This window comes from Thalassophryne amazonica, chromosome 6 (genome assembly GCF_902500255.1).
Source record: "Thalassophryne amazonica chromosome 6, fThaAma1.1, whole genome shotgun sequence".
NCBI lineage: Eukaryota > Metazoa > Chordata > Actinopteri > Batrachoidiformes > Batrachoididae > Thalassophryne > Thalassophryne amazonica.
In genome coordinates this window covers 105134675-105158308 of record NC_047108.1, presented here as the reverse complement: position 1 = coordinate 105158308, position 23634 = coordinate 105134675, and the positions used below count along the sequence as shown (strand labels likewise).

General features: G+C 40.8%; 1 pseudogene; it reads right to left on the bottom strand.

The window, feature by feature from the left end:
- Window positions 1-19843, bottom strand: part of LOC117512852 — a 421938-nt pseudogene extending 402095 nt beyond the window's left edge.
- Window positions 19844-23634: the final 3791 nt, after the last annotated feature.

The following is a 23634-nucleotide window of genomic DNA, read 5'->3' as shown; positions in this document are numbered from 1 at the left end:
TTGTGAGGCTGGTTGGATGTACTGCCAAATTCTCTGAAACGCCTTTGGAGACGGCTTATGGTAGAGAAATGAACATTCAATACACGAGCAACAGCTCTGGTTGACATTCCTGCTGTCAGCATGCCAACTGCATGCTCCCTCAAATCTTGCGACATCTGTGGCATTGTGCTGTGTGATCAAACTGCACCTTTCAGAATGGCCTTTTATTGTGGGCAGTCTAAGGCACACCTGTGCACTAATCATGGTGTCTAATCAGCATCTTGGTATGGCACACCTGTGAGGTGGGATGGATTATCTCAGCAAAGGAGAAGTGCTCACTATCACAGATTTAGCCTGGTTTGTGAACAATATTTGAGGGAAATGGTGATATTGTGTATGTGGAAAAAGTTTTAGATCTGAGTTCATCTCATACAAAATGGGAGCAAAACCAAAAGTGTTGCGTTTATATTTTTGTTGAGTGTATGAAATGTGAAGTGATACATGTATTAAAAAAAAAACTTCCTCTGCAGCAAAGACTCTTCTAGATTCTTAAGCCTTTCAGCTGAGCCCTTGTTTACACTTGGGGTTGCCACAGCAAATCCAAGGTGGATCTGCACGCTGAATTGGCACAGGTTTTACGCCGGATGCCCTTCCTGACGCAACTCCACATTACATGGAGAAATGTGGCAGAGGTGGGATTTGAACCTGGAACCTTCTGAACTGAAACCAAGCACATTAACCACTTGGCCACCACCCCTGCTCAATCCTTCAAATGGTGATTCAAGCACCAAATTTGCCAAAAGTACACCTTAGACATTACTCTTTTGAAAAAACCGATGGGCCACTTGAATTTTCAGTAGGCGGGCACGTAGGGGTCAATTGAATAATTACATAGGTGTCAAAATATAAAAATGCTCCAGTCATATTGAAAATTATACCACATTATTTGTCTGATTAGAGTTGCTCCAATTTTGTTCAAAGGTGATGCAAGTTATTGGTTGAGTTAACAGGGTTTCAAAAAGGAATAGTTTGCACCATGTATCATGCTTAGTTATCACGCTACGGGGTAATATATGTCACATGTCATAGGACGTCAACATTATTTGACCTTTACGTTAGAGACCAAGCATTCAACACAGTCAAAACTATTCAATTTATTAATCCAAGTAGCTCAATCAACAATTTGCACCATTTTTTACTAAAATTGGAGCAACTTTAACTTTTGACCCCTGTACAAACTAGAATTGATCATTGTCACCATTCTTAAGGATTTTACCCCATAACATGCAGTAATAGGTAGTCCAAACTATACCTTTTTGGAATCTTTATGATCAGACAAATAATGTAGTATAGTTTTCAATATGATTGGAGCATTTTTATATTTTAACCCCTGTGTAATTCTTCAATTGACCTCTACGTGGCCGCCTATTTAAAATTCAAGTGGCCCGTCAGTTTTTTTCAAAAGAAGAAAGGAGAGAGGTTTTTTCTAAGGAGAATTTGTGCTGGATTTGGTGCTTGTATCACCATGTGAAGTATTGTTTCAGTTATCTGCTGCACTATGAAAATAAAATGTTAGCATTCCTAAAAACTTCACTTCCAAAGCCACAATATTTTCTTACAGCATACAAATTACGGCTGGGCGATATGACCTAAAATTCATATTGTGGTATAAATTGAATCCCGTCACAGTAACGGTATACATAATGATATAAACTTAAGTGTAAAAATTATAATGGAAGTGTTTCTGAATGGGCTAAATAGTCCCTTAGCAAAGCTAAATTGATAAAAAAAAAAAAAAAAACCATATAATGTAATTATGAGAACATTTGTTGTGCAGAAAACTGCAGCTACAATTTTCCAAAAGGTACCTCTAAGATGAAAGCCTAGATTTGATGTTTTGGTGAAATAATTAAGTACATTTATTTATTGTTGGGTCAGTGGCTGAAGTTTCATCTCTTGAACACCAGATGGCACACCCACTCTGAGTACATGAACAGTTTTCAAGACAAAGCATTTCCTCATTACCAAAATGCCAAAAGAAATCACCAAAAATAAATGAAAGCACTTCATTTACTCTTATATGGAGTCAGTCAAGGGAAATCATGGTACCCTGGCTCATTTTGTCTGTGTCCTGTTCTACCGTAGGCCAAATTTAGATCTACCGCATATACCACACACCCCTAATACAAATGCTAATCTTTACTACCAAACAATTTTACACAGCATCATAGGATGGTGACTGACCTACTTTTATATATCCTGACATCATTTGTGGAAATGACGACAATTCATGTGATAACCAAGTGGATCATTTGAGAGCTATGAGACTGCTGAACATTGCATTTTACCCCAGAGATTAAAGCCAGCATGGTGGCAGCACGGTGGCTTAGCGGAGAGCGGAAAGATCATGGGATTGACTCCCACCTGTGGCCTTTCTGTGTGGAGTTTGTATGTTCTCTGCGTGGCTGCGTGGGTTCTCTCCGGGTGCTCTGGCTTTCTCCCACCTCCAGAGACAAGGAGGTTAGGTGGATTGGTACCCCGCCTCATGCGCTATGACTGCTGGGATAGGCTCCAGCCCCACCGTGACCCTTAATTGGACTGAGCGGTTGAAGATGATTGAATGCGTGGGAAGTGAGTGAGATTAAAGCAAAAATATATATATATTAATTTAAAAAAATCTTCTAGCTGATTTTTTTTTTATTATGGCCAAATCATAAGCTGTTCACCAACTACCTTTTTAAAGAAAACCTTTTGTGATCACGTCCTAGGATTTAAAGTAAAACAAGGTGGAGACAGCTAAGAAAACAAGAATCAACAGAAAACCTTTAAAATACAAGTGGTGTTTCTTTTTCCTGGTCAAAAAAGGATGAGCAGAAATGTAAGAAATGGCTTGATTTTCCTCTTCATGTGTAGAATAGGCTAATAAAAGTACCAAATGGTACATTTTGAGGATGAATAGAACACAAAGTTCTGCTCACAAAAATGTTTGTATTTTACATATTTACAGAGTGAGGGTCGTGGTAGCAAGAAAAAAAACAAAACTGTACTCCTTTCCATTACAACTTTACATTCATGACAGAAATCAGCCACAGCTAGAACACAATTATGCAAAATTTTAAACCGCACAGGTTATGCAAGGTAAACTGATTGAACAATATTCAATTACACTTATCTGAACTGATATTCAATAGTAGAATAAATTTGTCAGTCATAGCTGTGTAAAGTCAAAACAATGAGGATCTACATGATATGAGGTAAAATAACCAATTTTAAAATTGCATGCCAGTGCTGTTTTATCATGCATCAGTGACAACAAAACAGCTTAAATTGAAGTAAGATATTATTGAGGCAAGACGACACCTGAACCACTTGGTGACCCAAATCAACACAGAATTTAACTGTTTCATTATCATTTTGAGTAGTTCACAGCCATTTCCAGGTTGCTCACAGTAAAATCAGGTCACATTAATGGAGTGGGCCACTGTTTTTTTAAGCACTGGCGTCAACACATGGAAAACAGATGATCCATCTTTCAGCAAAAACCCAATATCAGGGGGAAAACCATCATTTCATCAACAGACGAAATTCAGGAAATAATGTTATTTCAAGAATCAATTTTTACAAAGAACTGACCATTGATGGACTTCTTTGAGGCGAGAAACATTGCTGGACGTTGTTGCGTTGACTGCATGGACTTTCGTGCATGTTTGTGTTTCACAGTTTCGGCGTGGTCAAGGAGGCACAGCTTTCCATGTGAAGCGTACTTCAAGTGGTCATGACACCAGATGCATTCAGCTTCCTCACATAGAGAAAATCTCCAAACTTGTACTTTTCCTCCAGCCATGACCATTTAAACTAGTTTTTGAGTATGTCAACAGTCAATGCAATGCTATCATGCATTTACTGTGTGGACAAGGCCAAACTCTCCCTTTTGTTCAAAATGCCCGTGTCCTAACATTTTATCCTACCTATGAAACACGGCATCGTTTCAAAAAAATATCTGAGTCCAAATGCTCAAACTGTCTGAAAACGCTGCAGTATGTGGCTATGTAATGCTTCCACCAAAAAAAAAAACAAGGAGAAAACATAGCATGTGCAGGACAGGTGTCGTGCCAAATCTGTCCTGCTGCCATATTTGTCCCACTGGTCTAAGTTAATAAATGGAGCAGCAACTTTTCAAAGTGTCACAGAGTAAATATAAAAGTCTTTTAAACTCACCTGTTGCCTGCTTTCACTCGGATTCATCATCACAGCCCACCAAAAAAAAACTTATCCACAGAAGACAGCCTTGTTTCATAATATGACATCTGGAAATAGTTTAATTCCTTATCATAGAAAAAAAAGTCCCTGGTAGGGCAGTCACAATTATTACAATATTCGCCAATCGCGATTATTTTTCATATTCGCGAATATTTTTCATAATCGCGATTACCGTGAATTACTTATTTTATCAACAAAGTTGCATAAAATGACTCAGAATCTGACGTCATCGTGCAGCAGCAGCCGCACGCTGCCTCACTCACTCTGTTCCCTCTCGTCTTGGTCGGATGGTTAGCGAGGCTCGGATAATAACACGGAGCGTGAGGAGGTTCTGGTTCCAAAGCCACGTACCACAGCACCGCTGTGGATGCATTTCGGTTTTAAGTAGGGCTGCCACGACTAGCCGACTAGTCACGACTACGTTGACGATTGAAATCATTAACAACTAATTTAGTAGTTGACGAGTCATTTATTTTATTTAAGTCTTTGTTTTTCCTCTCAATTCATAGTTTTAGGCAGCCGTCCTGCCGTAATTTGGATGTTCAAATTTTGAATGAGACGGCCGAATAAAACAGTGGCCGTCTTATTCAAAGCCGTTTAAAATGGGTAGTTTACCGAAGGAGCTGTGTGTATGTGTGTGCGCGGAGTCAACTCGCTACAGACTGCGAGGGAGGGAGCAGGTGAGGGAGTGAGATTCCTGAACGGAGGCATGAGACGTTAGGTTCTGCTGTGAACCATCAGTGCACTTAAAACAGCGAGCGCGGAGCAGAGAGAGAGGATTTTAACCCGAGTGAACATGTTAAAAAAACAAAAAACAAAACCTTGGGGCTGCCTTTACTCTCTGTACTTTCTCTACACGTGTGGTTCTGATGGCACCGATCTGTTCACACCATGTACGTGTCGTATACTGAATTTATGAGATCACGAGATGAAATAAACGGTCAAATATCCTTAAAACATCCTTAAAAAATGAGAATATATAAATGAACTGAGCAAAAATTACACACACACGGGTTTTAAAAAAACCCTGCTGTGGAGAAGCTGTGCAGAGGCACAGATCACAAAAAGCTGATCTTTAACAGCTGTTTATTTTCCAAAGGTATGTATTTGTTCAATCTTGAGCTTAATGCAGTGTTCAAGCACAAAACGTGACTGATGAGAAAAAAAGGATGACTTCATCACACTAAAATGAACTGAAGTCAGAATAAAAATACAAGCTGCTGATTTCAGCTGTTTTTCAAAGTTATTAAGCTGCAGCTATATGTTTTAATTATTTCAAAGTGAGTTGCCTCTTATTGTACGAGGTCTGTCCAAAAAGTAACGGACCTTTTTATTTTTTTCAAAAGCTATATGGATTTGAATCACGTGTGATTGCATCAGCCAAGCTTGAACCTTCGTGCGCATGCGTGAGTTTTTTCACGCCTGTCGGTTGCGCCATTCGCCTGTGAGCAGGCTTTGTGTGAGCAGTGGTCCACCCCTCTTGTCGGATTTTTATTGCGAATAAAATGTCTGAATGATTTGGAGCTTTGCTGCATCAAATTTTTCCAGAAACTGTGAGAGACCTCCAGGTGGACACCATTCGGAAAATTCAGATGGCTTTCAGGGACGATTTTATGGGGATTACACAGATTAAGGAGTGCTCCAGCCGGTTTAAAGACCGCCCACAGCGTCTGAGAGCGCGGCGCACTCCAAGCGCCGATCGACAGGCTGAAACCCCGCTGAAACAACCAGATCATTTCCAAAGTGAAGGCTTTGTTGATCCAGGACGTCGTCTGACTTCCACAGTAATGGCAGAAGACGTGGCAGAAGCGGAGGGATTCGCGTGTCGGGATGGAGCTGCATGGCGCAAAGCAACGCCGTGATGAAGCCTCACAGGACATGTTCTGGCATGTCCAGCTCATCCACAATTTCTCGGATAGTCACATGGCTGAAAAGCCACCGACAGCCATCTGAAAGCCATCTGAAAGCCGTCCTGTGAGACCAACACAGAGGTGCTTTTGTCCGCGCCATTCACGGCTCTGTGGCGCATCCCTCTGCTTCTCTTTCCATGACAAAAACTCCTGTAACAGTGGAATGTGCCGAAAAAGTGCTGATGTCCACGTCTTCTTCCTAGTTCTGTGGTAGTCAGACGACGTCCCGGATCAACAAAGCCTTCACTTTGGAAATGATCTGGTTGTTTCAGCAGGGTTTCAGCCTGTTGATCGGCGCTCAGAGTGCGCCGCGCTCTCAGACGCTGTGGGCGGTCTTTAAACCGGCTGGAGCACTCCTTAATCTGTGTGATCCCCACAAAATCGTCCCTGAAAGCCATCTGAATCTTCCGAATGGTTTCCACCTAACTGTCTCTCACAGTTTCTGGAAAAATTTGATGCAGCAAAGCTCCAAATCTTTCAGATATTTTACTCGCAATAAAAATCCGACGAGGGGGGTGGACCACTGCTCACAGGCGAATAACGCAACCGACAGGTGTGAAAAAACTCACGCATGCACACGAAGGTTCAAGCTTAGCTGATGCAATCACACGATTCAAATCCATATAGTTTTTGAAAAAAAATAAAAAGGTCCGTTACTTTTTGGACAGACCTCGTATTCTGATTTATTTATACAAAAAAAAAAAAAACATGGGGAGTGTAATCAGCCTGCATTGTTCTGTTAAGTTTATATCAGTTTTCCTGAACATGTCCAGGTGTTTTTCCTTCTTTATAAGAGCTTGGTGTTTGCTCCACAAAGTTTTAAAACACAATAAAATGTTCACACTGTTCTTTATAGCAGTTCTGTAATTTCAGAAATTCAACAGAAACAACCACAAATGATAAAAAGTTGGGACTGTATGTAAAATGAAGATAAAAATAAAAATGTTGCACTATTCCCAGTTTCTCCACTCACAAAAGCCAAACGTTCTTCCAGAGTTGTGTAATCATACTATGATAGTAGAATATAAAGAAGGGAAAAAAGAAAAAAATAGACAATATAATTGTCAATCACAATTATTTGCCTGACAATTAATCGTCTCCAGAAATTCCTAATCGTGACAGCCCTAGTCCTTGGGTGTGAGACCTTACCAATGAGACGTACCATAAAAAAAATCCCACCAGGGGAAGTATGTACTGGCTGGTCAAGAGCGTCGTCATTCGAGGTGGAGCCATTGAGCCATTCTGCAGACTGCTTGACAGCAAAAATTGTCTAAAATCTGAATTTTGGGGGAAAATCTAAAAAGATAATCCCTGTTTTTGCAGAAAACTGACATGTCTGTGATCGGTGAAGCTGCATATCATAATCAGCAGTTTAATAAGATCCCCCCTCCTTTTTTTAAAATTCTCACTGGAACTGCATTGATCTCATATACGTCCTTTTGGCAGCCATAGTGATGGAGAACTTTAATCCCAGTTACCCCCAGCCAAGTTTAAAAAGGCTTTTAAAATTTGATTGGATTTTGTTTCATAATATTTTTCATTTTTTGGATAGTGAAGGTATTATATCATGGTATCACTAGTTTTACACCTTATGACCAGTTGAATAATTATCTTTTGAGCAAAAGTTTAAACTTGGACAGTTTTCATTTTCAAATCTGCTCAGAGTTAGAATCAGGTTGAAAAAACTTAATGAATCAAAGATTTTCATGGTTTTGTGATTAAAAAGGTTTCTGGCTGTGTTAACTAATAATTGTGTCAGCAGCGCAAAGAATCAGTTGGTTCAGTTCAACAATTTCCACCACTGCTACATGTTATGTGTGAATATTACTGTCTATGTCTATAAGAAAATTATTTTATCATATATATAACTTTTTTAAGATATTTAGGTGTACCTTAGTATACACTAGTAGAGTTCCACCTTAGATTTGGAATGTATAATAGAAGATATACCTTAATGAATTTTCATGTGTTTGACTCATGAGAACATGGGGGTGGGGGAGCGCAAGACAAACGGCCACACAGACCACCTCAGTCTGTGGCTCTGATTAGAGCTGTGCCAAAATGTGTATTGATCTTAAAATTAATCGATACTTGACATTAGTTTTCACTGTTTTGTCTGTGCTATTTTTCACTGGTGTATTAAGAAAAAATTGGGCCGATGTGTGTTCTATATTATGTTAATATGCAATTCACATTATGGTGCAAAATCACACGCAAAAATAACATCTTTTTACACTGTCCCACCAACACCAGTCTATTGTATATTTTATCTTGAAAGTGTGGTTAATGTCACTTACGTATGAGGCTTGCAAAGTGATCCCATGATTTTTTTTTTTTTTTTTGGGGTCCGCGCATCGGGACGCAGCCCACGTGGCGCGGCAGCACAGGAAAAACACCTCCGTGTTGATAACCATTTGTTAAAATCCAGTTGGCTTTTGATGGCTTTCAGTGGAGTGAGTATATGAGAAATTGTTTATCAGCTGGAGATGTTCCAACTTGTCCTTAAGGCTTCCAGCAGAGGTGTTTTTCCTGTGACGGAGCGTCGCGGCGGCTGCGAGCCGACGCTGCAATCCGCCCGCACGTCTTTCATTAAAAAATATCTCCTTTAACAGTGGAATATCCGGATAAAATGCTGAAACCGACTTCTTCTGAAACTTCTCCGTTCTCTCACGACGTCCTGGATCAACAGAGCCTGAAATGTGGAGGTTTTAAGCTTGAAACAGGCTGATGACGCTGCCTGAGAGCGCTGCACGACGTCTCGCACCGTGGGAAGTCCTTAAAGCAACAGAATCACCTCAAAATCTCTCATCAGCTGTTAAAATTTTCACTGAAAACCAGCTTAATTTTTCGAACCATGTCCACTTCGATGTGTCTCACAGGTTTAGAAAAAATTTTGATCAAACAAAGCGCCAGTCTCTCAGCAACTTCTCAGACAAAGGAATTCCGACGAGGGGCTGGACGACTCCTCCCACAAGGAGTGCTCACAGGCGAATGACGTCACCGACAGGCGTGGAAAAACTCACGCATGCGCACGAGGGTTCAAGCATGTCTGACGTAAAAACATATGAATGAAATCCATATAGTTTTTGAAAAAAATAAAAAGGACCTATACTTTACGGACAGACCTCGTATACAGTTTCCATTATAGAACTAAGTTAATAACAATGGTTATTCAGGGTATATGCATTAAATGGTCCATACACTAAGCCTCTTAGAGTAAAAACAAGAACTAGCTTTGTTTACAACAAATGAGATACCCACTCAGCTAATATTTGATCCACCCATCAGCTACCTCATCCTCGCATGGGGGTGCCATCAAATATGGATGATGCATGAATTAATCATGAGAAACAAGACAGAGATATAAACACACAGCATGGCCCCATGAGGAAAAGTGGAGCCTAATGTAAGCAGACACCACGAGTCTTCCTTTAGCATGAATATAGAAAAGTTGTGACCGCATTAAAAGGACAATTCAAGCAATTTACAAAACAGCTTTTTGTAAAACACAGGTAGTATAGGCTATTTCTATGAAAATGTTTTGCTTTGTTACTTTAAAGAATTTCAAATTTTATCAGTTGATTCTAGATATGGTAAATTAGATTTTAATAAAATTTATCTGAAGCATGCATTTTCAGATAATATCCAGGTTACTCTGAATAAAATTTACAATTTACTATAAATGTATACCAAAGGTTTCTACCATTTGTACCATTTTGCTCTATTATGGTAATCCCCTGGAAGGATTACACCAACAACAAGGTCCTCCACTATCGATGGACGGCCTAACAAACTGCCCAACATCATATAAACACTGAGGAAGGACATCTTTTTGCATAAACTTTGCGGAAAAATGCCGTATTTAGTGGAACAACAATCTTATATATCTTTATGGCGATGCATCAACTCCTCAACTAAGACTGAACTCGAAGCTAGGCTGCCTGATGTCTTAGCTTCACATTTGACAAACACCCAGTCAGTAGACAGACTTGTGGATAGTTTAAACTCAGTGCTCAAAACTACACTCGACATGATTGCACCACCTGTGTTAAACCGCGCTCCCCCAAATTACAGTCACCTTGGTTCAATGATTACCTGCGTGACCTCAAGCATAAAGCAAGAGGTCTAGAACGGAAATGGCGTCATTCAAAATTAGAAGTATTTCACCTTGCGTGGCGTGATGCTATCTTAGACTATAAGCATGCATGATTGGCTACAAAGCGGACTTACTACTCTGATTTGATCAATAAAAACAAGCATAACTCAAAGTTCTTGTTTGACACGGTGGCACCACTGTTGTCTGCATGGACAACCACCTGTAGTTTGCTCTCCTTTTACAGCACAAGATTTCCTGGATTACTTTGGGAAGAAAATAGAAGACATCAGGTTAAACATATCCCGGCATGTCTTAATCCAGCCACTACACCCTGCTATTGATATGAGCGCCACTACTGAGCTATTACCTAGATTTACAGAATTTGACAGTATCTCACTAGGCATACTGACAAAACTCGTAATGTCAACAAAAGCACAACCTGTTTATTTGATCCTATACCAACAAAACTGTTTAAGGACCTGTGACCCACTCTTGGGCTGACTGTGCTGGAAATTATTAATCTTTCTTTAACTTCTGGATCTGTTCCTAAATGTTTCAAATCTGCAGTGATTAAACCATTACTTAAGAAACCTAATCTTGACCCTAGTGTATTGACAAACTATCGGCCGATATCAAATCTATCATTTTTCTCTAGAATTCTGGAAAAAGTGGTGTCACAGCAGCTTGCAGACTATCTTACTGAGAATAATCTTTGAGCCACTGCAGTCTCCTTTTAGAAAATATCATTCCACAGAGACGTCTCTCACTAAAGTGGTGAATGATCTTCTGCTTACAATGGATTCGGACACCACTATGGTTCTGTTGCTGTTAGATCTCAGTGCTGCATTTGATACAGTGAATCATCATAATCTACTTGATAGGCTGGAAAATCATTTTGGGATTACTGGGAGTGGCCTTGCATGGCTGACGTCATACTTGACCAGTCGTTCTCACTGTGGTTTGTACAGTAACACTACCTCTAACCTTAGTGACATGAAATTTTGGGTTCCACAGGGGTCTGTCTTAGGCTCCCTGCTTTTCTCCCTTTATATAGCACCCCTTGGGCACATATTGTGGCATTTTGGGATTACCTTTCAGTGTTATGCAGATGACACTCAGTTATACAAGCCAATAACTGCTGGTAATCTCGTTCACATAAAATCCTTAGAAGATTGCCTTGCAGCAGTGAGAAGTTGGATGTCTAGAAACTTCCTACTTTTAAACTCTGATAAGACTGAAATGATGGTTCTTGGTCCAGTGAGACATCATCATCAATTTGACCAGTTAACGCTCAGCCTCGGCTCATGTGTCATACATCACACTGACAAAGTGAGGAACCTTGGAGTAATTTTTGATCCTTCGTTGTCCTTTGGCCTCCACATTAGAAATATTACTAGGACTGCTTTCTTCCATCTGTGAAATATAGCGAAGATTCGTCCCATCCTGTCTATGGCTGATGCTGAGACCCTAATCCATGCATTTATCTCTTCTAGATTGGACTACTGCAATGTTCTATTTTCTGGTTTACCGCAGTCTAGCATTAGAGGTCTCCAACTGGTTCAAAATGCTGCAGCCAGACTTTTGACACAAAGCAGAAAGTTCGACCACATTACACCCATTTTGGGATCCCTTCACTGGCTTCCTGTCCCAGTGAGATCAGATATTAAGGTTCTGCTACTAACCTATAAAATTATTCATGGACTGGCACCCTCCTACCTAGCTGACCTAATTAAACCTTATGTACCGGCCCGGGATTTACGTTCTCAGGGTGCAGGACTACTTTGTGTCCCTAAGGTGAATAAGAAGTCTGCGGGTCACAGAGCTTTCTCTTATCGTGCCCCTATTCTGTGGAATGATCTCCCTGCTCATAAAACAGGCAGCTTCTGTGGAGACTTTCAAGTCCAACTTAAGACGCACTTATTTCCCTTTCATATGGCTAGCATACTGTGACAGTTTTATTTACACTTTTTACTCTTTTAATTATTTTATTAGTAATTGAGAGTGGCCCCGCGGCCTCAACTTTACCTAATTCGGGTCTTTTGTGAAGTTTAGGGGCTAGTGGCCGGCGATCACCTTAGTATTTCTCTATTTTTTCTTGTTGTTTAATGCTGACAAATTATGCAGTATTTCTTGTCTTTCTGATGCCTGATTCAGTTTTTTCTCTCTGTTTATGGTGCAGCTCCATCCAGAGATGGGAGTTGTGTTCGTGTTGGCGATCCTCCTGTCCTGTGCGCCAATTGCATTTCTTGTATATTTGTCCGTGAATGTTCTGTGAAATTGTTCTGTAATTTATGTTTTGTAGCATGGCACAAGCAGAGGGTCACCCCTTTGAGTCTGGTCTGCTTGAGTTACTTCCTCAGAGGGAGTTTTCCTTACCACTGTTGCTCTGGGGGTTGGTAAGATTAGACCTTACCTGTGTGAAGTGCTTTGAGGCAACTCTGTTGTGATTTGGCGTTATATAAATGAAAATAAATTGAAAATTGAAATTGAGAAAAATAGATTTTGGCTCAGAGATCTTAAAAAAAACAACAACAAAACAATCAAGCCAAGGGCTGCCAAAATGCCAGTGATTTATTGCAAAAACAGCACTTTGACACTTTAAGTTTCAGCTATCACAAGGCAAAGACATTCTCAACATTTCATGTGAGCACCACAGGTTTGAACAATGCGCCAGTCATGTAACAAGACAGCGTGCACCTCTAGGTTCCATGGATTTCTACAGCTAGCATGTAACACTCAATGTTCGTCTCACCCTTGATACTGTATAATAACTGCAGCCCAGGTCTCCCAGGATCTAAGGGAAACATAGGATGAAATCTAATCCCAATTATCTAAATGGATGACAAAATTTGTTTTATTGTGACATATATTTTTGCTGCACCACTTGTAATACATTGGACTCAAATACGCATTTGTCATCATACCATCTGTACAAATCAATGATACAATTAATCTGCTTCCTGTTATGGATTAGTAAGTGAACCAAGTGTGGAGCAGAAAGATCCATCATCTTCACAGTGAACAACCGCAGAGAACAAACACCCGAGATCCTTGGTGTCAAAGAATGTCACTGGGTTAATGCAGCATCCAAGGGATTTAAAGATATGGGACTAATTGATTCAATTAAAGACTTGGACTCAACTCAAGCCTGTAAGCAGACTGTGACTGTCTAAGCCAAAGGCAACCATTAACAATCCACACCAATTGTTTGCAAAGCTCCACACTCAAAAGCAGCTACAGTAGTGTTCAGAATAATAGCAGTGCTATGTGACTAAAAAGATTAATCCAGGTTTTGAGTATATTTCTTATTGTTACATGGGAAACAAGGTAACCGTAGATTCTCACAAATCCAACAAGACCAAGCATTCATGATATGCACACTCTTAAGGCTATGAAATTGGGCTATTAGTAAAAAAAAAAAAAAAAAAAGTACACCACATCATCTCTCGCTCAGTTTTGCAGACAAACGATCACAGGACAATTTGTTTTTTTTCTTGTTGTTAATGAGATGACAGATCGTCATCCTGAGGACTTGGTCAGCACCGGGTCCTGCTGCGCAAAGCTGGGGAAGGATCAAGCCAAGGTCATGTGGAAACACCTTCAAGGATGGTCCCAGGAAGACACCCACATCCATCTCAACAAGAAGAAGAGCGGTGATGGCTCCCCAGAACTGACTGAGAAGAAGCAGTTGGTGAAGGCAAGCTCTGGCTTCCCTCAAGACTAGGGATGGTATGATAAGATTTTATCATATCAATACCAATATCAATTCTGCTTATCGATCCGATTCCTTATCGATACCTCTTGTGAATTTTCTGTGTTGGGAGATGAAGTATTGTGCTTTATGTAAAATTGCAATGGCTTTTGACATTTTACATTTAACAAAATATGCGTTTTCCAGCTAAGTTTATCGTCAATAACAACACCAAGAAATTTAGTATCAGTTACAATTTCAATATCATTTAATAATAAATTTCTCCAGAAATTCCTTGACTTGTTTCCAAATATGATACACTTTGTAGGGATGGTCCCGATCAGGTTTTTTGGCCCAAATCCGATTCCAAGGTCATCTGATTTTGAGTATCTGCCGATATCGAGTCCCGATCCGATACTTTAAAAAACTGAATGACATGAACAAATGCTAAATATATAAAATTTCATTTTAATCACCTTATTTTATTATTTATCACTTAAACAGTGCACTTCTCCTTGAGGTACCTTGAACAATCAAGTAATAATCTACCAGACTTAAAAATGTACAAGTTTTCCATGTTATTTTATTTGTCTAAAATAAATGTCCAAGGTTCTGTATGTTAAACAAGAAACTATCTATCTGAAATAACAGGTGGTTTTAATTTATAGATGAAAGGTTCTAAAGAACCATTTATTGATTTAGCTATTTTAATTACAAGTGTTCTAAACCTTTTTAAACAGTAATCAGAAATTTTGAGGTAAACAACAACAACAAACATTTCCAAGGATTTATTCTTCAGACACGTGGTTTTTTGCACTGATCTGTGGTTCAAATCCTCCTGACTGGAAAAATCATAAGGGCCCTTGGGCAGGTCTTTAATCCCCCATTGCTCCCGGTGTGTAGTGAGCGGCTTGTATGGCAGCACCCTGACATTGGGGTGAATGTGAGGCATAATTGTAAGCGCTTTGAGCGTCTGATGCGATGGAAAAGCGTTATATAAATGCAGTCCATTTACCATTTGTACATAGCAGTGGTTTTGCCACTGGTCTTTCCTCGCGTTTGGCCCGACGCATCGTTCCTATTGGACAGTGCGAAGCGACGTCACAGCTCAGAGCGTCGAAAGTTCAAAAGTCAACTGAAAAGTAAAAGAAAAAAAAAAAAAAAAAACACTTACATTTGCATCCTGACAGTCCTCAGTGACCCCTCTGATGCTTTATCAGTGTTCCACAAGTTCAGAGCAGCACAGTGAACGTGAATGAAGATGGAAGCTCTTTAAGACCGCTCCTAAATGTGATGAGTGCGCACGTCGCTCGTGCGACCACCATCTCTCACTCTGTTTTGCAGACAAACGATCACAGGACAATTTGTTTTTTTCTTGTTGTTAATGAGATAACAGATCGTCGTCCTGATGACTTGGTCAGCACCGAGTCCTGCTGCGCACGGAAGGATGACTGAGCAAGAGTTTTCGGTGGGAAAGTTGTCCATCATCCCTTGTCATTCCATCGAGGTGTCAGGCTGAGCGCGTAAAACACACAAACCAGCAGTTCTGCGAAAGAAACTGTGCGCGCATAACTCCCCCCACCTCTGGCCGGGTTACAATTCCATCTCTTCTTCCCAAATTCACTGCACAACTTTGTTCCCTTTTCCTCCTCTGAATCGGTTTCAGCCGCACCGCGTGTGCCAAGAATGTCCAGTTGAACTTGTGTTTTTTCTTTTGTTCAATTAAAAACAAACAAAAAAAAAGATTGGGTTGAACTTTGACCACGTCTGCCTGCCGACAAGCGGCAATGCGCGCTCCCATCAGAAGCGTTGCATCAAAAGATGAGCTAAAGCAATGCTTCTGACGCCTCTAAAAAGCAACGCGTCTCACGCCTCTGACGCTTCCAACGTGTGAAAGCCCATTAATCTGCAATAATGAGCTTGAAATAGCGCTGATCAAAATAATGACGATAAAATCTATATCGGATCCGATTTCCGATCACGTGATCGGATCGGGACATCCCTAACACTTTGTTTTACCAAAGTGGAGCAATAATTTGTTTGAGTCAAACCACTGTAAACTTCTTTAGCTCCTTCTCCATCATGTCCAAGGTCTGTGCCAAATAATCCCCACTACAAAACACCGTTGTATCATCAGTAAACAAAATATAACTGACGGACTTGGAAACTAAACATACGCCATTAATATTTAGAAGAAACAACAACAGCTGGTGACTAACATGAGACCGATCTCACCTCACCACAATGATGGAAAAGAAATACGATACAACATTGAGAAGCTCCATCTCTCCCTCAATTTGCTTTATTAGCATGAATGTATGTATATAAACTATAATGCCAACAATAACACATAGCAAAATAAATAATTAATTAAATGATATCATAAACAATAGCAACATTCAAAGACAAATAAGAGCTGCATGGTGGTGCGATAAGACAATTTAGTATGACCCGAATAGTCGACTAATTGCAAAAAATAATCGGTGACTAGTCGATTATCAAAATAATCATGTGTGGCAGCCCTCGCTCACAGCACATTACTCATAGGTTAGAAATATGTTTGGATACACTACACATTAGCTCACCGTAGTATTTCGGCTTATGAGTCACTTACAAGTAACGTGTGGGCGTGTGCATAACTTACCTACAACTTATTTCCTGTGTATGCAGTACATATAATCATACGTAGAAAATATTGTCCATGCCCAACATTTTGACAACCTCACTGTACTACACTGTATACCAGCGTGCCCTTAACTTACACAAAACTTACCCATAACTTAATAGACATACGCCAGTGTATTCAGCGTATATTTCATACGCAGGCTAAATCGTCAAGATGTGACAGCCCTGTCACTTAGGAGCCCCATACATATCCTAAGATTTGTAAATTGATCAATCTAGCTGGCAAAATATTCTAAAATACACCCATTTTGAATGGAATGGACCTTTAGTTTTTCAGTAAGGCTGAATCATTCATTCATTTTCTATACGTTCCAATAAAGAGTAATGAGGGACCTGGAGCCTATCCCAGCGGTCATGGGGCGTGAGGCGGGGTGCACCCTCCACACAAAGCCACTTTATCACAGAAGACTGAATCAGAGGATAAAAATCTGTTTTATTTTGTATTCAGCAAGTTGCATGTACACTGACTTACCCACCTCATCTGCAAGAGAAAAAGTGCTCTTCTTCTTACGTACTTCAGCTTCAAGTAACATTACATTTAAAACTCCAGTGGTAAATATGCCTCCAAGTTGCAGAAGGCCCTTTGACTAGTAAAATTTGAATTTGTTAAAAACGCAGCAAAACTAAAGGGGGAAAAAAAAAACCAGACAAAACTTTATTTTGCATTTAATATTCATCACACTTCATCTTCACTAACCTACCCACTTCATCTGCAAGGAAAATGTGTTTTTCTTAAGTATTCTACTAGCCCAATAGCATCTTCAACCATACTAAAACCTAAACCACATCCCAACATTTTTACATTTTGGCTGTTCCTATGGCACCATAGTCAAACCACAAATTGCTCTTAGTGCAGTACTGATTGTTATTTAAACTATCCAACATCATGGTTTAGGCGCAATCCTAGCAATTTTATTCTTAAAGCAGAAAAAAGAAAATGCTTAAATGATTGTTATTTAAACTCAAGGTGTCTACCTCAGAAGCCTGATGCCCTACCACTGGCACGTGTGTCACATTCAGCAATGGGTCATAACTTAAAGTTATGATACTGGAGCTCTTGGCAAAACTCTATTGTACCAGCATTATTGATAAGTGTCCACAATGTGAACATACTGCTCTATTTCAAAAACCTTGAGTATAGGTTGCTGTGGAACACCCCCCAAGGATGACCAACCTGTCACCGCTTATATTACTAGATGCCAGGTACAAATGTCTGCGGGATAAACCATTTTCAATTTTAATTTATTTTCATTTATATAGAGCCAAATCACAACAAAGTTGCCCCAAGGCGCTTCACAGAAGTAAGTTCTAACCTTACCAACCCCTAGACAAGCACACAGGCAACAGTGGTAAGGAAAAACTCCCTCTGATGATTTGAGGAAGAAACCTCAAGCAGACCAGACTCAAAGGGGTGACCCTCTGCTTGGGCCATGCTATCAACACAACTGACAATACAAGAAATTTTGGGAGATTTTGAGAATCCGTGCTGGTGCACAAGATGGGAGGTCTGCAGAAGAAAACCGTAAGGCCTTGCTCTCACTGCCTCTGATGTGCTTAGTGAGTATGTGGGCTCGGTAAACGCCGCAGCAGGTCACTCCACCTCCCTGTCTGCTGTATGGAGCTGCGACCAACTCCGACAACAGGTTCAGAGACTACGCTCGCTGCAGCCCACAAGGATAGACTTTTTGCGGAAAAATCCGCAGCGCCGCAGGGTCTCGGTAACCGCAGAGCTCTGCGGCCACAGAGAAGTTTGTATCTTTTTACTGACTTGGATTCTCTGCGGGTCCCGCATCCGTACCCCGCAGCGATAACACCGGAGGCAGTGTGAGAGAGGGGTAACCCAAACCCTATGGGCTAATCAACACAGCTACATACAACTAGAATTTTGTATGATTAATTTGGCAGGTTTGGCAGGGCTATTTAATGGGTTCTTCTTTGTCCCCTTTCCCACCCCACCAACAAGGGATGACAAATCAGTCCATTTGATTTTGCATGATCATTGTGACAGACAGGAATGAAAACCATAGTGATAAAAAAAATGTGTGTTTGGGGGAGTCCAAGTGTTTTGCCTAAACAAAACTGTGACCTCTGTTTCAAAGCAAACAGCTGTGATTTGTACTGATCACACCTGTTTGTCCCCAAATTCAAAGCTTTGGTTGAGTGTAAATGTGCCTTTCTTTATCTCCCCCTCACACACGCACCAGATGTGTTTGTCTAAATCCTTCAGTCTGTGGATGTCTGTGATTTGGACACAAACCTGGTTTCACAGTCTTCAAACGGATGGGTTCCCGAAAGTGGCGGATGACAGCCAGCGTGTCTCGGTTGGTGAGTCCGCTCACTGGAGTGCCGTTCACTTCCAGCAGCACGTCCCCGCTGATAGGAAGCCTCCCAGCGTGACAAACCATCGCTTCAGAAACTATATGTCCAATGTAGGGGAACTCTCCGAGCTCGGCACCGCCTCGGACCTCCACCACCGTGATCAACTCCCTGGATCCCCCCCACGACACGGTGCACTCCTGCACTTTCGCGGACCAGTGCTTCTTCTTCTTCAGTGTCTTGGACATAGTCGGAATAGCGCTTTTAAACCCAGGGAGGGTTAGTCCAAGAACGGGCGTCCTTCAGCGGGAGAGCCGCGATGGGATCCTAAACACGGCACGGAACCATCACTGCGGATTTCACAAGTTGCTTTCTTGCGCTGTATATTCCATTCCGTTGCGGATGATTAAAAAAAAAAAACCCTCCGGCGAGCTTTGGCGGTGTGCGGTCGGGATGCGGGATCTGCGTCAGTGCCGCATTGAACGGAAAGTCCCGGTTCTTGACTCGGTTCACAGGCTCCGCTATTCCACAATGATAAGCGCCCGTCTTCTCTCAAAATGTAGCCCGGCACCTGAACTCACAACACTGTCGAAAAACTTCCTTCATAAAATGAGTTTAGCGCAGATGATTTGGGGATCCAGCTGGTCCGAACCGGAGCGGAGGTAACTTTAATGTGCGCACCTGTCCGCCGCTCCTCGCGCGCGCACATCAACACCACACAAAAACACAACAGCGCCTCCTTAACTCGTTATAGTTACACCGGCTGTCTGCTCCTGTTTTATCTCTGCTCCTTCCACTTCCCCTGCGGCGCAGCGTGAATTTTTTTTTCCGATGAAAAACTACGCAACAGCGTAGAAAAACCGATTAAACAGCACTCCTGAACTTTTTTCTTTTTTTTCCTTTTCCGTGTTGGCTTCCTGATTGCAACGGCTTCTGGCCAATCACAAGTTGGGGGACGATCCTAAGGTGTCGCTGTTTATCCAATAACCATTGGCAGGAGGCGGGTCTTATGTGTGTTGGGAAGTGTTGGATTTATGTTTCCATGGCGGAGTTCCTGAAGCGGGATTTAACCGTGAAAATGTCGAGAAATACAACATTTTTACCTTAAAATGTGCGCGAATGACTCGCTGTGTGTTCCATTATTTGTAAGTGTCGGGTTTTTTTGTTTTGGTTCATGAAATGCTGTTATTTTTTGGAGCTTTTCCTACTGTACCCTTAGAACTCAGCAAATTGTTGTTGGTGCGCTATTTCCTGTTCAACGCTGCCCTCTAGTGGTTGTAACCCCGTAAAGTCACACTGTCATGTAAAATAGAATGTCAATTTCTTTATTCTTTTATATTTATTTTTAGTTTGATTTAGTAGGTTGTAATTTTGTTCATTTCACTTTTTATTTATTTTTGTTATCATTGTCTTATATCTGTTGTTATTTGAGAACAACAATAGAAAACATTTTATTTTATTTACCATTTGTGTTATCCTCAGAATGTTAGATGGATAAATGTAAATTATGTGGTTTGTACATGTTATGTAGATGTTGGACTTCCCAAAGAAATCAAATAAAAAAACTGAAATCACCCGATGTTAATTATTTTACACAAGCAATTTAAAAAAAAATACTTTTTTTTTTATAAGTGTAATGATTGACTATCAATTCATCGTGACTAAATGGCAGCAATGCAAATGTATTTTCTTTTTATTTATTTATTTATTTATTTTAGATTATACAGCAGAAATCCAGAGAACATTTTCAGTTAATGTTTTTCTTCCAAAGAAAAGCTCATACTGGCCAATCCTGCTCATTTGAGTCTGACTTCAAACATGACCATGAGCACAAATTTAATGCAGGACCACATGAGAAACATTTTGCACAAATGTAGACCAAATTGGACATTAGTTGCAGGTGGAGAAATGGTATCTTTTTTCTTAAGAGGCCATAGAATCTGACCTTTGGCCTACACTGTGTGCACATTTGATCCAAATCAGACCGTAACTGTAGGAGGAGAGGGAAAGGGAATTTTTTATTTTTTTTTTTTTTTAAGCTCAGCAAAAGTATTCATTGAGTTTTCTTCATCCTTCATCTTCTCTCCACTATTGTTTGCACTAAGATGACTCAAATAGCTGGAAGCAGACTGATGTGAAGTTTTCCTCCTTCCTCTTGTTTAGATGAAGAGGCAGCAGGTCCGCTTGCTGTGATCATCATACCATCTCTTTTGGGTCTCGGCACACTCGTAGTGGTGGTTCTGATTTTCTGCAGTCTTCACAAGAACAGACAAATGCCACAGAGGAGTCCACAGGCATTTGGGGAATGAGGATTTTTGTAAATTTGCTTCTGTTCACCACCACGAAGCTGTCGAGTCGACTGTCAAGTTGAATTCAAGGTGTTTAACAGAAATATCACATTAACCATTTCGGAATTCCAGCCATTTTTACACACTGTCCCTCATTTTCAGAGTTCATAAGTAATTGGACAAACTAAATATAAGGATTATTTTTAAGACAAGTCATCACTATTACAGCCAGTTTTGTTTAAATGAGTCAGGGGATGGATACAAGTCAATGAATATTTCTTGGACTTTATTTAAGCTGATAAAATCTAGGCTCAAGCCTCCCGTGTGCCTTCTGGTAGACTGCTGAAATTTCACATCTTCATGAAAATTATTCTATGTTACTCCACGATGAAGGTGCATAACTGGTGATGCAACAGGAAGAAGTTGTACTATGTGTGGTTTCTCCACACAGAGTCATAGAAGCCTAAAACTCCAGCGGTGTCTTGGTGGCGTCCCTCGCTTGTCTCCTCTGTACAAGATGCTAGAAGTTCTGTTTTTTGTTTTGTTTTTTTGTTAGTGCAATTGTGACTTTTCTGTCGTTTTGCAGTTTCATTGTGTGGACGACTAGGGAATGTTCATGGACAGAACTTTATGGAAACATGTTGATAATTCTGGAACAAGACAGATGTTTCTGGACTGTCCCAAGACTGACAGGGAGTAACGTTTCTGGTCGGCATCACGCGCCAACACGCCAGCTGGACGATGCATGCGTGGTGACTGAAGAACGTAGACTGGGTTGCTGGTTCATGTGGGTTGCCTCTGACTTTCATGTTTATGTCTGAGTGACAGTGGCGTTACTGAAAGGTACATAAAGTATCTGCATCCCACAGACTGTGAGGTGGCAAAGGAGGGGACTTTGGTGTGGTGACTGCAGCCTCATATGCTCTGGAGCAGGTTTTCATCCATGATGTCTCTGTACATTGCTGCATGCATCTTTCCCTCAGTCCTCACTAGTCTCCCAGTTCCTGCTGCTGAAAAACATCCCCACAGCATGATGCTGCCACCATCATGCTTCACTGTAGGGATGGTGCCTGGTTTGACAGAGGTGGGCTTCATAGATAATTGGCAAAGCTTCTGGGGAAAACCTGGTCTAATTAGGAGAGACGGCATCCATCCCACTTTGGATGGAGCAGCTCTCATTTCTAGAAATCTGGCCAATTTTCTTAAATCCTCCAAACCGTGACTATCCAGGGTTGGGACCAGGAAGCAGAGTTGTAGTCTTACACACCTCTCTGCAGCTTCTCTCCCCCTGCCATCCCCTCATTACCCCATCCCTGTAGAGACGGTGCCTGCTCCCAGACCACCAATAACCAGCAAAAATCTATTTAAGCATAAAAATTCAAAAAGAAAAAATAATATAGCACCTTCAACTGCACCACAGACTAAAACAGTTAAATGTGGTCTATTAAACATTAGATCTCTCTCTTCTAAGTCCCTGTTAGTAAATAATATAATAATTGATCAACATATTGATTTATTCTGCCTTACAGAAACCTGGTTACAGCAGGATGAATATGTTAGTTTAAATGAGTCAACACCCCCGAGTCACACTAACTGCCAGAACGCTCGTAGCACGGGCCGAGGCGGAGGATTAGCAGCAATTTTCCACTCCAGCTTATTAATTAATCAAAAACCCAGACAGAGCTTTAATTCATTTGAAAGCTTGACTCTTAGTCTTGTCCATCCAAATTGGAAGTCCCAAAAACCAGTTTTATTTGTTGTTATCTATCGTCCACCTGGTCGTTACTGTGAGTTTCTCTGTGAATTTGCGGACCTTTTGTCTGACTTAGTGCTTAGCTCAGATAAGATAATTATAGTGGGCGATTTTAACATCCACACAGATGCTGAGAATGACAGTCTCAACACTGCATTTAATCTATTGTTAGACTCGACTGGCTTTGCTCAAAATGTAAATGAGTCCACCCACCACTTTAATCATACCTTAGATCTTGTGCTGACTTATGGTATGGAAATTGAAGACTTAACAGTATTCCCTGAAAACTCCCTTCTGTCTGATCATTTCTTAATAACATTTGCATTTACTCTGATGGACTACCCAGCAGTGGGGAATAAGTTTCATTACACTAGAAGTCTTTCAGAAAGCGCTGTAACTAGGTTTAAGGATATGATTCCTTCTTTATGTTCTCCAATGCCATATACCAACACAGGGCAGAGTAGCTACCTAAACTCTGTGAGTGAGATAGATTATCTCGTCAATAGTTTTATATCCTCATTGTGGACAACTTTGGATGCTGTAGCTCCTCTGAAAAAGAGAGCCTTAAATCAGAAGTGCCTGACTCCGTGGTATAACTCACAAACTCGCAGCTTAAAGCAGATAACCTGTAAGTTGGAGAGGAAATGGCGTCTCAC